This window comes from Delphinus delphis, chromosome 3, assembly GCF_949987515.2.
Source record: "Delphinus delphis chromosome 3, mDelDel1.2, whole genome shotgun sequence".
NCBI classification, from domain to species: Eukaryota; Metazoa; Chordata; class Mammalia; order Artiodactyla; family Delphinidae; genus Delphinus; species Delphinus delphis.
In genome coordinates, this window is record NC_082685.1 from 36,371,403 (window position 1) to 36,387,143 (window position 15,741).

Sequence of the window (15,741 nt, forward strand, 5' to 3'; positions counted from 1 at the left end):
GAAAAACATAGGGGCAGGGGCAGGACAGGAATAAAGATGCAGACGTAGAGAATGGACTTGAGGACACAGGGAGGGGGAAGGGTAAGCTGGGACGAAGTGAGAGAGTGGCATGGACATATATACACTACCAAATGTAAAATAGGTAGCTAGTGGGAAGCAGCCGCATAGCACAGGGAGATCAGCTCGGTGCTTTGTGACCACCTAGAGGGGTGGGATAGGGAGGGCGGGTGGGAGGGAGACGCAAGAGGGAGGGGATATGGGGATATATGTGTATGTATAGCTGATTCACTTTGTTATACAGCAGAAACTAACACACCATTGTAAAGCAATTATACTCCAATAAAGATGTTAAAAAAGTTTGTTGAATGGATAAATATGAATGAATTGCCCGTGTGTGAGCATCTTTTATTACACACATACTTTTAACAATTAGAGTGAATTAAAGTGTAGGGAAAAGGAAAGGCATATTGTATTTGGAGGAGGGAGCAGGGGAGTTATAGGTACGGACATTGTCTTTCAAAACAAGACCTATGCATATAACCTACCACATATTTCATGAGATGTGTTTGTGTCACCTTATACACACATCTCAGGCAATCCTCACAATGACCTGTGAGTTAAGTACTGTTGTTACCCCCTTTTAGGGTGGAGGGAACTTGGGCACAGACCAGTGCAGTGATTTGTCTAAGGTCACACAGTGGGAAGGGGGAAAGAATTCACAGCAGGGATCCAAATGCAGCGGCCTGGTTCCCCAGCTTCAACTCCAATTTCCACTCAGGCCAGTGGCCTTTTAATGCAAGTGAAATCCTATAAAGCCACTAATAAATCACTCTAGTCCAAACTCCTTTACTTTCACAGGTGGACACAGCATCAAGAGAATCGTGCACCTGTCCAGGCTGAAGACACAATGAGATTTAAGTAACTCGTTCAAGGTCACACTGCTCTGTGCAGTGGAGTTGAATCCAGATATTCCTCATGCCTGAGCTTACCCTCCAGCACCACACCACACTGCCTGCACTTGGGCCAGAATGAAGAAAAAATAAATTGGAGAGTTGCGTGCCTGTAAACACCAAGGAGCGCCCAGGAGGTTCCTTGTCCCCAAGGACTCACATCAGCCACCAAAGCCACCCTGTGTGCTCTCTGGAAAGTTCTGACTTACAAGGTTCTTTCGACAGGAAGTGCTGCCAGCTCAGATCTTACCTAGATCAGTGTGGTGTCTAGGAGTTCTCCAAGCCACATCAACAGGACACAAGACAGATAATACTGGGGCCAGCCGTGAAATATTATCTAAGAGGCAGCTGACCGTCATCCTTCAGAACGTGCAAGGGTCTGAATGATGGGCAGTGTCAGCACACATTAGGCCCCTGAGACCCACTGACCGCTGCTCTCCATATCTACCAGAACATCGTAAACCATAGTTCCATCTGGGCGATGCATCCTTTCGGGGCAGGGGGTAGCTGACATTTAACATGCCATCGACCCAGAGCAGGCTCATGAGTGTCTTGCTGCTGCCTGTTTGCATTTGTGAAATAAAAATGAAACACTGGGGCTATATTTGTTAATGGGTATCTGCCTAGGGTTTCACTTACTTTAAAATGCCACTAGTCTGAGAGTTGGTAGACCTGTGTCAAGATGATGTCAATTAGTTTCTGACAGTCAGATGACAGCTCTCTGGCTCTCAGTTTCTTCATCTGTCAAGTGGGTGGCTGGCATAAGGGCTGTGAATTTGGGCTCTGTTGCACTCTGAGTTCTGACTCTGGTCAATCCCAGGGCCGAGGACCCCTGTTCTTTGTGCTGCCCCATTCCTCACTCTGGCCACTGTCACAGGCAGGCTAAGCCCAGGCTTTGGGTCTCAGAAAAAAGTAGGGACACCAAAAAAGGAATGTCTTAAAAGCAAAAGATCCTTCAACAAAAACCATGAGGTTGTCCCTGTGGAAAAACATCTGAACTTTTTTATGTTATGATTTTTACTAATGGTGTATGGCAGGGGACATCTTTCCATGTTAACCTTCCAATCTGACCCTGTTCTAAAAATGTAGAATATTCTGACTTCCTTTCTCCCTCCCTCCCTCCCTCCCTCCCTCCCTCCCTCCCTTCAAGAAGATTCCTAAATACTTCTGTACCTTGCTCTCCTATTTTTAAAAGGGGAGAAAACTGCCGAGTTACCTCTTAACGTGTACCTCTTACACATTTACATGTAAGGGGATACAGATCACTCACCGTGAGGGCAAAGAAGTGTGTGCAAGGGTATTCTTTTTTTTTTTTTTTTAATTTTTGGCTGCACTGGGTCTTCCTTGCTGTGTGCGGGCTTTCTCTAGTTGCAGCGAGCAGGGGCTACTCTTCGTTGCAGTGCACGGGCTTCTCGTTGCGGTGGCTTCTCTTGTTGCAGAGCACGGGCTCTAGGTACGCGGGCTTCAGTAGTTGTGGCATGTGGGCTCAGTAGTTGTGGCTTGCGGGCTCTAGAGCGCAGGATCAGTAGTTGTGGCGCACGGGCTTAGTTGCTCCGGGCATGTGGGATCTTCCCGGGCCAGGGCTCGAACCCGTCTCCCCTGCATTGGCGGGTGGGTTCTTAACCACTGCGCCACCAGGGAAGACCTGCAAGGGTATTCTTCACAGCATTGTTTGCAATAGCAAAATAAATATCCATCAACATAGCACTCGTTAAGCCAATCTCAGCCACATTCGTTCTACAGAACACTAGGTGCCCTTAAAGTGACTGCAGTAGATCTGCATGTGAGGAATGGAACATCCTCCAGAACCCACTTCTAAATGAAAACAAGATGCAGAGCAATGCACGGTAGGCTTCTATTTGTGTTTCTTTTAAAGAAGTCTATATTCATATATGCTGATTTATACGTGGAATATTTCCAGAAGGATAAACAAGAAACTATTACCAGTGGTTGCCTCTGGGGATTAGACTAGGCGGCCTGAGAGAGAACGAAACTTCATTTTCATTCTATATGCTCTTGTACGATTTAATTTTTTTTATCACTCACATGCAGAGCTTCTATTTAAATAGACAAAAGGGTTGCATTTAGGTACCATGTTGTTATCAATGTTAATGATAGAAGATAATGAAAGATTATAATCTGTCAATATCAATTAGAAAGCATCCATTCATTTGAAAGACTGATGGAGCATTTACGATGTGCAAAGCGATGTCTCTGGCCACGCAGAGGTGCCTGGGAGTGGCTGTTCTCTTTAGGAGGGCGCAACAGGCACCAGCTCAAGCTCTGGAGAGAGGCGGAATAGACTCCAGGGGCACCAAGGATCCACCATGTCCTTGCTGGGCGGCTGTGAGAAAATCAGGTCACCTCCTTGAACCTCTGTCTCTTTATCTGTAAAATCAGGATATTTAAAGAACCGACTCCCCACCCCTCAACCCCCAAGAGCTGTGATGAAGGCTAAAGGAGATAAGGCATGTGAGATGTTCAGCCCTGGTCCTTGTTAATGGTGATGCGCACAAGTTACGGTTATGACAGCTGTCTTTCTCTATCTGAACTCCAGCCACTTGTTCTCTCAAACTCAGGAACGTCTTAGTGCTTGATAACCCAATATCCCTCCCTACCCAAAGATTCTATATGAACTCAGAAGCGAAACAGACTCAGAGAGTAAGGGATATCCTTATTCTTAAGAAGCTTAGGGCTTCCCTGGTGGCACAGTGGTTAAGAATCCGCCTGCCAATGCAGGGGACACGGGTTCGAGCCCTGGTCTGGGAAGGTCCCACATGCCACGGAGCAACAAAGCCTGTGCGCCACAACTACTGAGCCTGTGCTCTACAGCCCACACGCCACAACTACTGAGCCCACCTGCCACAACTGCTGAAGCCCGCACACCTAGAGCCCGTGCTCCACAACAAGAGAAGCCACCACAATGAGAAGTCCACGCACTTTAACAAAGAGTAGCCCAGCTCGCCACAACTAGAGAAAGCCCGTGCACAGTGCGCAGACCCAATGTGACGAAGACCCAATGCAGCCCAAAATAAACAAATTTATTGAAAAACAAAAAAAAAGAAGCTTAGAAGAACCTAAGCTAGGCCTTGCAGGTTAAGTAGGCAGATTCAACAGGTATGGGGGGTAGGGGTAGATTCCTTGCTGAGGAAGCATTATGGGTGAAAGAATAAAGAAATAAAAATGCCTGAGGAATGGCCAAGAGCCCAGTGTGAGTAAGTCCATCCCTGGAGACCAGCGGACCCGTCAGGGCAAGGTTTCAATGAGGAGCAAGGGAGTTTCTTGACACAACACAGAGGTTATGAGGGTATTGGCAGTGAGAACGGAAAGGAGAAGATGGACCCTGACAGACCCCAGGATGTGGACCATCTAGGGTTTGGTGACCACTTGGATGTCCAGCTGGGGAAGATGAGGAAGCAGCTAAAGGCAAACTCCAGATTCCCAGGTAACGCAATAAATCAGAGCTCTCCACAACAGTTAGAGGGAGAAATGGGGGTGCATGGGAGTTTGTATGATGTTGCCAAACATAATTCATCCTTTTTGTTTTAATTTCCAAACTATCATATCTGAGCCAGCTTCTCTTTAATTCATCCAATAAATATTTATCGAGCATTTATTGTACATCAAGGACTATGCTATGAGCCAGGAATCTAACAGTAAAGAAAGTACAGTGCTTGATCTCACAGGCCTTAAAATCTACCGTGCAGTCCAGGCATGGTAACAGGCAATCACAACTGTGCTAGGTCAGTTCATAGCATGTTGGGATTTCAGGTAGGGGCACCTACTCCAAGCTTGGGTTGCAGTGAAGCCTTAGGAAGTGACTTCAAAACTGAGAACAGAAAGAGAGGCAGGATTTAAGAAAAAGATCCAGAAAAGAATATTCCAAGCAGAGTAGACAGCAAACATGATGGTCGCCAGGTCTGGAGGCGCTGAAGAGGTGGAGTGTGGCTGGATGGAGATGGAGAGGTGGGAGAAAGGAAGCCACAGTAGGACCAGATCACGATGTAAGGCATTAGGCTTGCACGCACAGGTATCACTCCCTGGGCATTTCTCAGTGCCAGCTTGATGTAGCGCAAACCCTGCCCCTGCAGCTCCAGTTTGCACACTTTGGAGAATTGCGTCCTGGTACGTGGGCCTGGGAGCGTCTCCCCAAAGCCTGTGCTGAAGCATGAGTCTGGCCAATGAGTCGGAACCAAGTTTGGATTTGAAAATGATGACTTTGCTTTTGTATCAGATTTCTAAATAGGGGTGTTTTTTTTTTCAGTCCCATCAATGTCATGTGCACTGAGTTCCCCCTTTCACTCCCTTTAATAAAACAAAAAAAAAAGACAAAACTTGTGCAAAATCCACGTGAAGGTGGATACCCTGGTATGACGAGCTGGGACATTCATAAGTATATAACTTTGTCTGCAGATTTCTCCCATCCTCCATCTGACAATAATAACAATTTCCAAGGGCCTTACAACATTATCTCAATCTCAGGACACAGAAAGTAAGAGCCCGTTTTATTTTGATGTTGGTTCTAATGCTGGAAAATATTTTCTAACTTGCCCAAAGTCATCCAGTAATTTGTGGATCTAAGGGCAGGGCAATTTGGTTTATTCCATTTTTCTACTTATCTTTCCCATTCTCCTCCTCGCCGTTCACTTTTTCTTTCCTTTCCCACTCTCAGTTGCACATCATAGAGATGTACTTGTTTGCCTTAAGCAATGGACGTAGGGCAGAAAGGGCAAGGGAATTAATAAGGTCGTTCATACAGGGGAAGCTAAGACCCGCAGTGGGGCGGCAGGAAGAGCTGGAACATTCCACACGCTGGCCCTGAGTCCACAGAGGCCCCACAGACACGGCAGCAGGAGGTCCTTGCCCTCAGGTCTCTGCCCTGCCATTCCTGGGATTCAGTTGCTTTCAGGGAGTGTTATTCTCTCTCCTCCACTACCAACCAGCTTTAAAACAATGTTTCTCACATTTTGGTCCTTGGGACATTAAAGAGACATGACAATTAAGTGGAATTCATGACCTCAGGTAGGGTCCCAGGCTGGACAAAGCCACTATAAGGATAACTGGTGAGATCAGAATATGGACTGAAGATGAGATAACAGCATTTTATCAATGTTAAGTTTCCTGAATTTGATCATTCTACTGTGGTTGTGTAACAGAATAGCCTTCGTTTTAGGGAGTGTACACTGAAGGACTTAGGAGTAAAGGGGCTTGGTGTGAATTACTCTCTAATAGTCCTGGGGGAAAAAGCGTGTTTGTTGTTGGCAGAGTGGGGGGAAAAGATGGCAAAATGTTAACAGTTGGTAAATCTGGTTAAAGAGCGTTCAGAAGTTTTTACAACTATTCTTGCAACTTTTCTTTAAGTTTGAAAATACATTTTAAGTTAGGAAACAAAATTAATTTTTAAAAAGCCCAAAAATGTGGTCCTGGACCAGATGCATCCGAATCTCCCAGGGACTGGTTTAAAAATACTGTACTAGTTCCCAAACCCCAACCCAAAGTAATGGAATCTGCATCTCTGGGGCTGAGGACTGGAAATGGCCTGTCAAATAAGCATCTGGAAAGAATGAAAAGAGCATCAGTGAGCTATGAGTCCCAAGAGTCGGGGGCGGGGTGGGGGGGGGGCAGGAAGAAAAACTATTTAAAGAAATAATGGATGAAAATTTTCTAAATTTGACAAAAACTATAAATCCAGAGATCCAAGAAGCTCAGCAAACCCCAAACACAAGAAACATGAAGAAAACTACAGGAAGGCACATTATATAACCTAATTACTCAAAATCAGTGATAAGGGAGGAGTGGTGGAAGCATCTGGCAAAAAAAGACTTTACCCACACAGCAACAAGGATAAGAATAAGGGCAGATTTCTCCGAGTTGAAAAAAAATGCAAGAAGAGAAGACAGTGGAGCAGCATCTTTAAAGCAGTGAAAGAAAAAGACCTGCCAACCTCGAATCCAGAATAAAGACTTTTTCAGAAATACAAAAGCTGGAAGGATTCATCATCAGCTGACCCAGACTACAAGAAATGTTAAAGCTCTCCAGGCACAAAGGAAAAGATACTAGGTGGCAATACAGATCTACACAAAGGAATGAAGAGCACCAAGAAAAATAATATTTTCTTATTATTTAAATCTCTTTAAAAGATAATTGACTGTTTAAACAAAAATAATGACAATGTAATATAGGGTTTATAACATGTTAGAAAGTACAAAGTTATAACAACAATAGCACAAAGGGTGGGAGGGGAGAGATGGAAGTATATTGTTCAAGGCTCTTATACTATATGTGAAGTGATATAATATCACTTGAAAGTAAACGGTGATAAGTTAAAGATGTATACTATAAACTCTAAAGCCACCACTAAAAAAACAGAGTTTTTTTAGCTAAAAAGCCAACAAAGTCTATTAAAAAAAAATCCAAAAGAAGACAGAAAAAGAGGAACAAAGAACAGATGAAATAGAAAAAAAATAAGACGATAAACTTAAATTTAACCATATCAATAATCAACCCTACAGAAAAGTTGCAAGAATAGTTAGAGAACTCAAGGATACTCTTCACACAAATTCACCAATTTTTAATGTCATTTCGTATTTGCTCTATCACTCTCTCTACATATGTTTTATCCTGAACCTTTTGAGAGTATATTGTAGACATCATGCCCTTTTATGCCTATACACTTTCACACGTATTTATTTCCTAAAAACAAGGACATTCCCCTAACCACAGCCAAGTTAACAAATCCAGGAAATTTAACAATGATGCAATACTCTTATCTAAAAAAACAGTACATTTCAAAATTTCATCATTGTCCCAACAGTATTCTTTAGAACAACTTTTTCCCAATCCAGGATCTGGTCCCAACGACACACTGCATTTAATGGCCATATCTCTTCAATGTGCAAATTCAATGTGCAGCCCTTTTTTGTCTTGCTTGACCTTGACATTTCTTTTATACATCTTTATTGGAGTATAACTGCTTCACAATGCTGTTAGTTTCTGTTGTACAACAAAGTGAATCAGCCACATGTATACATATACCCTATATCCCCTCCCTCTTGAGCCTCCCTCCCACCCTCCCTATCTCACCCCTCCAGGTGGTCACAAAGCACTGAGCTGATCTCCCTGTGCTATGCTGCTGCTTCCCACTAGCTATCTATTTTACATTTGGTAGTGTATATGCGTCGATGCTTCTCTCACTTTGCCCCAGCTTCCCCCTCCCCCCACCCACGTCCTCAAGTCCATTCTGTATGTCTGCGGACCTTGACATTTTTGAAGAGTACAGGCCAGTTGGGTATCTTTTTGTTATTGTTCTTGTCTAGTTTGGTTCGGTTGTGGTTCTCTGATAAAAATTATTATTTTTTTTTTTTTTTACTCTAAATCATATCACGACACTGTCCTACCTATATGGCTCCCATGACCACGTCATTACAAGGCCTTTCCTGATCTGACCTCTGCCCTCCTCTCCACCTTCATCTCCCATCCCTCTCGCCCGGTCAGGTTCCCGCCACCAGGACGGGCTGGCTGGCTTCTCAGTCTGTTCTCGCCTCGGGTCTGTTGCACACGCTCCTCCCTCTTCCATCAGCCCTCATCTTCCTATCTTGGTTCACAACCACCGTCTCAGAGGCCTCTTCCCTCCGCATCACCACGTCAAAGTAGCCCTCCCCGAGAGCCAGCCTCGGTTACTTCTGTCTGTTTCCTTCAGAGCACTTACCACCAGCACAAATCACCTTGTTGACTTGCTTTCTACTGAACTAAAAGCCTCATAAGGGCAGGAATCTTGTCTGCCTTGTTCACAGATGAGTTCTCAGCACTTACAATAGTACTGGGCACACAGGCCTTCAGCACATAGTTTTGGAAAGAAAGAAAGGACAGGGGGCACCGAGAGAGAGAGAGAAGAGGAAAGAAATGTACTTTAGAAGAAAAGAAATCCTAGTGACGTCACTAACACCTGCTGGGTTCTCCACACGCTAAGCATTCTTCTAAGCACTGTGTGTATGCACCAACTCACTCATGGGATGGTCAGTCTTGAGTTAAGTCACTTAATTTCTGAGAACCTAGACCCTCCATTAGTAAAATGAGGAAGACCTGACATTCTGGGAATATCTGAGCAGTTAACCAAAGCCTCAGAGAAACATGAGGAGGTGTGCTCAGGTTATCTAAAGGCACCTCCACAGGGGGAGAACCGTGTAGAACAGCGGAGACCCATCCTGTGCAGCCAGAATGAAGGCACGAAGCGGGTGGAAGCCACTCGTCATGGTGAATGCCAAGCTCTCCTTCCGGAGAGGGACCCTTAGAGCCACGGGAGGAGGCTCCAAACCCCCCATTTTTACCACATGATCCTACCTTCTGGACTGAGGAAATAAAATGTCAGAAAGCAGAAAGAGAAAATGAAGAAAGAGCCCAGAGCAGCAGAGATAACAGCTGGAGGAAGCGTTCCACTGATGTTCAAGTTCCTGGTTCCATGCCATTCACTGTCTGGCTTCCCTCCTGTCTTTGCTTTCATGAAACACCCTACAGCCTTCAAGAGTTTTCTTTACTGAAGCTAACTCTAGCTGGTTGCTGTGTCTGCAGAATGCTTGTTGATTTGGGAGGGCTGCCTTCGATGGTTTGGGGAAATCCCCCAATTAAGAGTCTTGGTGGGAAACAAACAAGTTGAAAATGTCAGTCACTCGCTCTCCCAGTATCCCTTGCAGCCGGGATGGTCCAGCACATGGCCCAGGTGCAACCAATCAGATGTTGCAATGAAATGGGGCCCTAGAGGATTCATTTTAACGGTTGCTGGCGACAGCTGCATCTTCCATCCAGCGTCACCAGTGGCAGCAACATAAGCTGGGTTTGTTTGACGGCAGTGGCATCCATGGCCAGGCTGGGGCTGCATCATCAACTCAGACCACTATTCTGGCTGAGGCCTCGCCTCCATGTCACTGCTCTGTATCTCGTGCCTATTCTGTAGCTTTCCTGACATTTCTGTGGACCACTTGACATGCTTTCAATAAATTCCTTTCCTGCTTATGTCAGCTGAGTTGGTTTCGATTGTCTGAAACTAAGAACTCCAATGAATGCAGTTACTTTCCACAAGAGTCCTAACTCATTCAAGGATCTCAGTCTTACATGAGTCTTCTTTAAGTGCATATTTCTAGCCTCTCGATGACCCCTCTCTTCAGCCACTAATTAATACTGTCTACTGAGCCCAAACAGGGAGAGCCAGCCTCAGGCCAAGCCCTTGGGTGGAGAATCTCCTGCTGGACCTTATATTTTGGTGTCCAAGTGTATGTTGCAAAGGTTATTACTGGCCCATGACCCACCTTTGTGTGAATTAGGAAAAGGCTTGGCCATCAACTGCGGACGGCTTGTGCAGGGAATAACCTGCACGGCCACATGAAAAGGCCCTGGTAGCACAGCTCTTGCACGGCCCTGCTGAGCTGAGACTGACTTTGCTGGACTGTGAGGGAGAGTGTACTAAACACATGTTTACAAATGGACAACTTCTTCATTTGGTTTGGGTTCAGCAGGAAAGCCGACTTGGAAGGCATGGGCTTCATAGAAGCTTACATGCTGAATGAAGCACAGAACCAGTGGTTTGCCACCTGGAGTCCACGGAGGGATTTCCAGGGGTGTCTTGGAACAGCCTGAAATTTTAGATAAAATGTGTGGGGACCTACATTTTTCTGGAGAGGGAGTCTATAATTCTCATCAGCTTGTCCAAAGGCTCTGTGATACCTACCCCACACGTACAGAAATAACTTATCACTTAAAAACCACTCGTATGATCTAATCTTTCATTTTACAAATAAGGAAAGGAAGAAAGAGAAGTGTTCAGAAAGGTCACAGAGCCCATTAGTGGTCAGGTCAGAATGAAAATCCAGGTCCACAGCTCAAATAACTGAACTCTCTATGTTTTAGGGAGTAGTTGTCACATGATCATCCCAAAAAAATGTCATCAGGGGAATTCCACCTGGTCAGGAATGTCCCAGAAGTGGCAGCAAGACCTCAGAGATAGATGTTCCCAGGACGAGCAATGCCGCTCTTCCAAACGACAGGCTCCCACTGCCCCAGCCACCTGGCCCAGCTCCACGTGGGCCAGAACAGGCCTGTCGTGGTGGGAGAGTGGATCAGGGGCCACAAGCGGGAAACTGTGTCGCTCTGTCATCCCCCCCATCTCCCCTGTCCCACGCACACACTCACAGGCACCTGCACCAAGGGGCCAGGCCGAGACGCAGGAAACCTGTGGGCTGGAAAGCCACAAGCTGCTCAGCTAATGCTTTAAAAACAAAAAATTATTTTTTTCAAAGTCCTAAAACCCACACAAATATGCTTGGCCCCCCCATTACCACCAAGGCCATGTGTAGGTGGGACAGCCTTATACATTCACACTCACCTTTCTCAGACAAGGCCTCCCCTTCTTGGGCGTCTATGATATTCATTTCATCAGTTTTAAAGATTTTGGGAACAGGGCCACCAAATAGTTTCCCCCAATGGCTTACTTCCAGGATACCACCAAGATTCATTAAAAATGAGCAAATGCATCTATCTTAGGAATTATCATAATAAACAGGAATCACTGCTAAGCCACGGGCCAGGCACTGTAGTAAGCACTTGAAATTATAATTTCATCGTCACAATAAGGATAAATACTATCACCCCTATTTTATAGCTTGAGAAACTAGGGACAAAAGAGGTGACTTGCTCAAAGTCGCAAAACTTGTAGGAGGCCAAGCAGGGATTTAAATCCAGGTCTCTTGGACTCCAGGTTCTAAACTCTCAGTTTAGAGTTTAGAACTCTGCTATGTCAGGCTAAATTGCTAGTTGGAATGCTAGTTGGAATTTCTGAGAATCCATGGTTTTCCCCAGCCCCCTTCAAAGGTTCTAAGCACAAAACAAGAGGATGCTCACCTTAAGTCCTGGATCTCCTTCTGATGAGAATCAGGGCTTCAGAGTCTTCGACTGTTAGATCCAGAAGAACTTCAGAGATCATCTCTTCTAACTTCCTCATTTTACAGGTGAGGACAGAGAGGCCCAGAGAGGGCAGACAACATGTGCAGGACACACAGCTAGTAAGTGGTCCCTTGACTCCCAAGTCCAGGAAGCCATCTGCTGTACCAATGTCTCCAGAGTGGGAGACAGTTTTATCCACTGTTGTATGGGAGGTGATTTTAGGAGTACAGATAAAGCTTTAAACAACATGGATTCTCTTAAATAGTGAGAAAAATATTCCCTTTCACTTCTCTCTTAGTTCTCTGATTACTTTAAGGCTAGTTTTGGTTTGGTGCGACTCTGTCTTTAACACTTGTTAAACTTCTTTTTTTTTAGAGAGAGAGACTGGACCTTTGGTGGAAAACCAAAGTATAAGTACAGCAAGAATGTAGTAACATTGTTTTATTTATTTGGTTTTTTTTTATTTTTAGGTTACCCTCTAATTATGCCAAGTGATATAAGTTTTACATTTATATATTCATTTAAGGTTTCTATTTAAATATATGTATTTAATAAATAAATAAATGTATTTAGGTTAAAGAAAAATTAAATCCACTAAAGAAAAAATTAAATCGATAGTTACCACTTGCTACAATATAAAGTAACCTCAAAAATAATTTAATGAAAATAAGACAAACGTGTAACTTCATAATCACTTTTTAAGCAAATGACTCAACAACAAAAGTAAAACTTTAAAGCACATGACTCTGATCACGGCACGTTCATGTGATTAGAAATCTAGCACACTCACTTAGGGGTCAGCTCCATGCTCTGTGACTTCCTCTCTTCACTCCCCGCCTGCCCCCTGACCACTAAGGGGCCCTCAGGGAGACAATCACGCCACCCCAGGAGGAGTGTGACATGAGGCCACTGGGACGGGAGAGGGGAGCGGCCCAAAGGCAACTCGAGGGGAGTCGACTGGGGGAAGAGCTCACAGCCGTGGAAGAAGTACGCCGCCCCCTAGTGGACCATTTGGGGATTTATGCTGGCTGGCACTTTCCATCGTCTGGTCTGTGTACACCCGCCAGCCTGATACTCAACTGATAGGTAGTACTGTCCTTCGTATTAGATGTAAGTATATATGTAAACATAGATATATACTGCCTTTGAATTTCACTTCAGAATAGTAAAATGGTTGTTATAAAATACTTTCTACAGAAAGGGGTGTTTGTGTCTGACAAGGCTGAGAATCACCACCCTAGAGCAGTAAGACCTGCTCCTTGCTTTCAGGGCTCACAGGCAGTGCAAGCCCCTCTGGAGACCATTTCCCTTGCCTGACCAAACTCTCGCTGGTCCTCTTCTGTCCAAATCCTGCCTCCCTGCAGGCCACCCTCCTCTGCTATCAGCACACTTCACCGGGATTTGAACCAGCTCCAACACACTGGACTTCACACAAGTTACTTAACCAATCACAGCCCAGGCTTCCAACTATTAAAAATGAGTGCCCATACCTACGCCCGCTAGTATTACTCTGAGAGTCCGTGAGACGATGCACGTGAAGCACTGAGCACCGCCTGGCATGGAGTCCATGATCTGTAATGTCAGGTGGTGGCGGTGACACCCACAATCTCCTTTCCACCAACGCCTTCCCTCCAGTTTTATTTAAAGAAGTCTCAGTAAACCTGTATCGACTGATAAACACAGAGTCGGGATTTTCAGACAAAACGTAGCACACTCACCGAGCTGAGAGTGTCCTGAAGACAAAATCTGGACTTGCCACCCACCTCAGCTAAAAGAACATTTCCAAATAAGAAACAGCAGACGATGAATGAATAAGAAGGCAGGGGGTGCCCTCTAGTGGCATAGTTACATATCTCGGGAAGAAAAGCAGGTTCCGGAAATGGAAAGCAGGAAGGACAGCGTAATTATCAAGGAGAAGGACAAATCCAAGTGTTAAACTACGTCAGGGGACAGCAGTGCCTGGAAGATACAGCGGGAATTTACCATCTCCTCAGCGGACCCTCACGGATGCCTTTTTTTTTAAAAATATTTATTTATTTGGTGGCACCGGGTCTTAGTTGCAGCAGGTGGGCTCCTTAGTTGTGGCATGTGAACTCTTAGTTGCGGCATGCATGTGGGATCTAGTCCCCTGACCAGGGATCAAACCCAGGCCCCCTGTATTGGGAGCACAGAGTCTTATCCACTGCGCCACCAGGGAAGTCCCACAATGCCTTTATTATCAGACTTTACCCACAGGAACTGGCTCGCTCAAGGTGAGGTTGCTGGTCAAGAGCTGGGAATTGAACTCAAAGGTGCAGACTACAAATCCAGAAATCTCTACCCGGGCAGCAAACCCCTTCAGAGTAGCAGCTGTGACTTATGCCATTTTATATCCTCCCAGCACTTAGCAAAGAATTATGCATTCAGTCAATTGTTTGATGAAGTAATGATCAACATTTTTGAAATGATCATTCTTATACCCAAAACTGTGCAAAGTGGTATTAATGCATTATTTCACTTGTTCACAATACCTGTATAAGGTGGCCTAGCTGATAGACAAGGAAACTAAAGTCTCCGAGAGGTTAAGTAACTTGCTTGAGATCACAAAGCCTGGATTCCTACCCAAGCACACTAACTCCAGAGTCTGGCCTCTTATCCACTAGTTCTCAAACTGTTTGGTCTCAAGATTCCTTTACACTCTTAAAAAGTAAGGACCACAAAGAGCCTTCGTTTTGTTTATAAGGATTATATCTATCAATATATACAGCATTAGAAATTTAAATGGGAATTTAAAAATATTTACTAGTTGATTTAAATATTGTAATAACCCTTTTAATGTTAATATAATTAACATATTTTTATTTTTTAGTATTTTCTCAAATAAAAAAACATTTAGTGAGACTGACATTGTTATACATTTTTGCAGATTTCTTTTTTTTTAAAATATGTGTCTTAAGGATTTTTTTTTTTTTGGAGGGGAGGCCGCATGGCATGTGGGATCTTAATGCTCCGACCAGGGATTGAACCTGCGTCCCCTACGTTAGGAGCGCAGTGTCTTAACCACTAGACCGCCAGGGAAGTCCCCATTTTTGCAGAATTCCTTAATATCTGGCTTACATGAAGAGAGCTGGATTCTTCTATCTGCTGCTACATTCTATCAGCTGTGATATCACACTTCACATAATTTCTACAAAACTCCACTATATGCTTGTGAAAAAGAATGAAAAGGGCAAAAAACATCTTGGTGCTATTCCTTAAAGAGTCTTGACCTCACACACCCCTAAAAGGGTCTCGGGGCCCCTGGGTCCCAGGCACCCTTGGAGAACACTGCTTTGTGACTTCCTATCTGTAGGGCGAATGAGTCACTTCTCCCCAAAGTTCATTCCACCCAAAACATTCCTACTGACATTTCGAATGCCTTTTCTTCCTTTTTCCCTCCATTCTTGCTCTTTTCCTGGCAACTGCACGTCTTCTAAGTCAACTTTTTCTCCCACTGTGCTCTGGATGTAGCCTGTCAAGGCAATGATGAACCTCGGGACAGAATCCTACAAGCAGCAAAGAGAGGCTCTGAAGACCTCCATCTGAAGACCAAGGAGCATAAACGATTAATTCCTAACTGTTATTCCATTTTTAAGGAAAAGAACTTCTGAAAAATCCTCACTCAATTTCATCTAGACTGAGAAGCCTAATATTAAGAATAATCCCATTTAGGTTTCATTAAATAAATGAAGTCATCAAGAGCAATATCCTAGAAGTCAATCACATTTCACACCTAGGGGGAACTGTGGCCCCCAGCTGCCATCCCTCCCAGGCCTCCCATGAGCATCAGTGAAGAGGAGGCCTCTGCTCCACTGCTGCTTCCAGACCACATGCCCTCCCT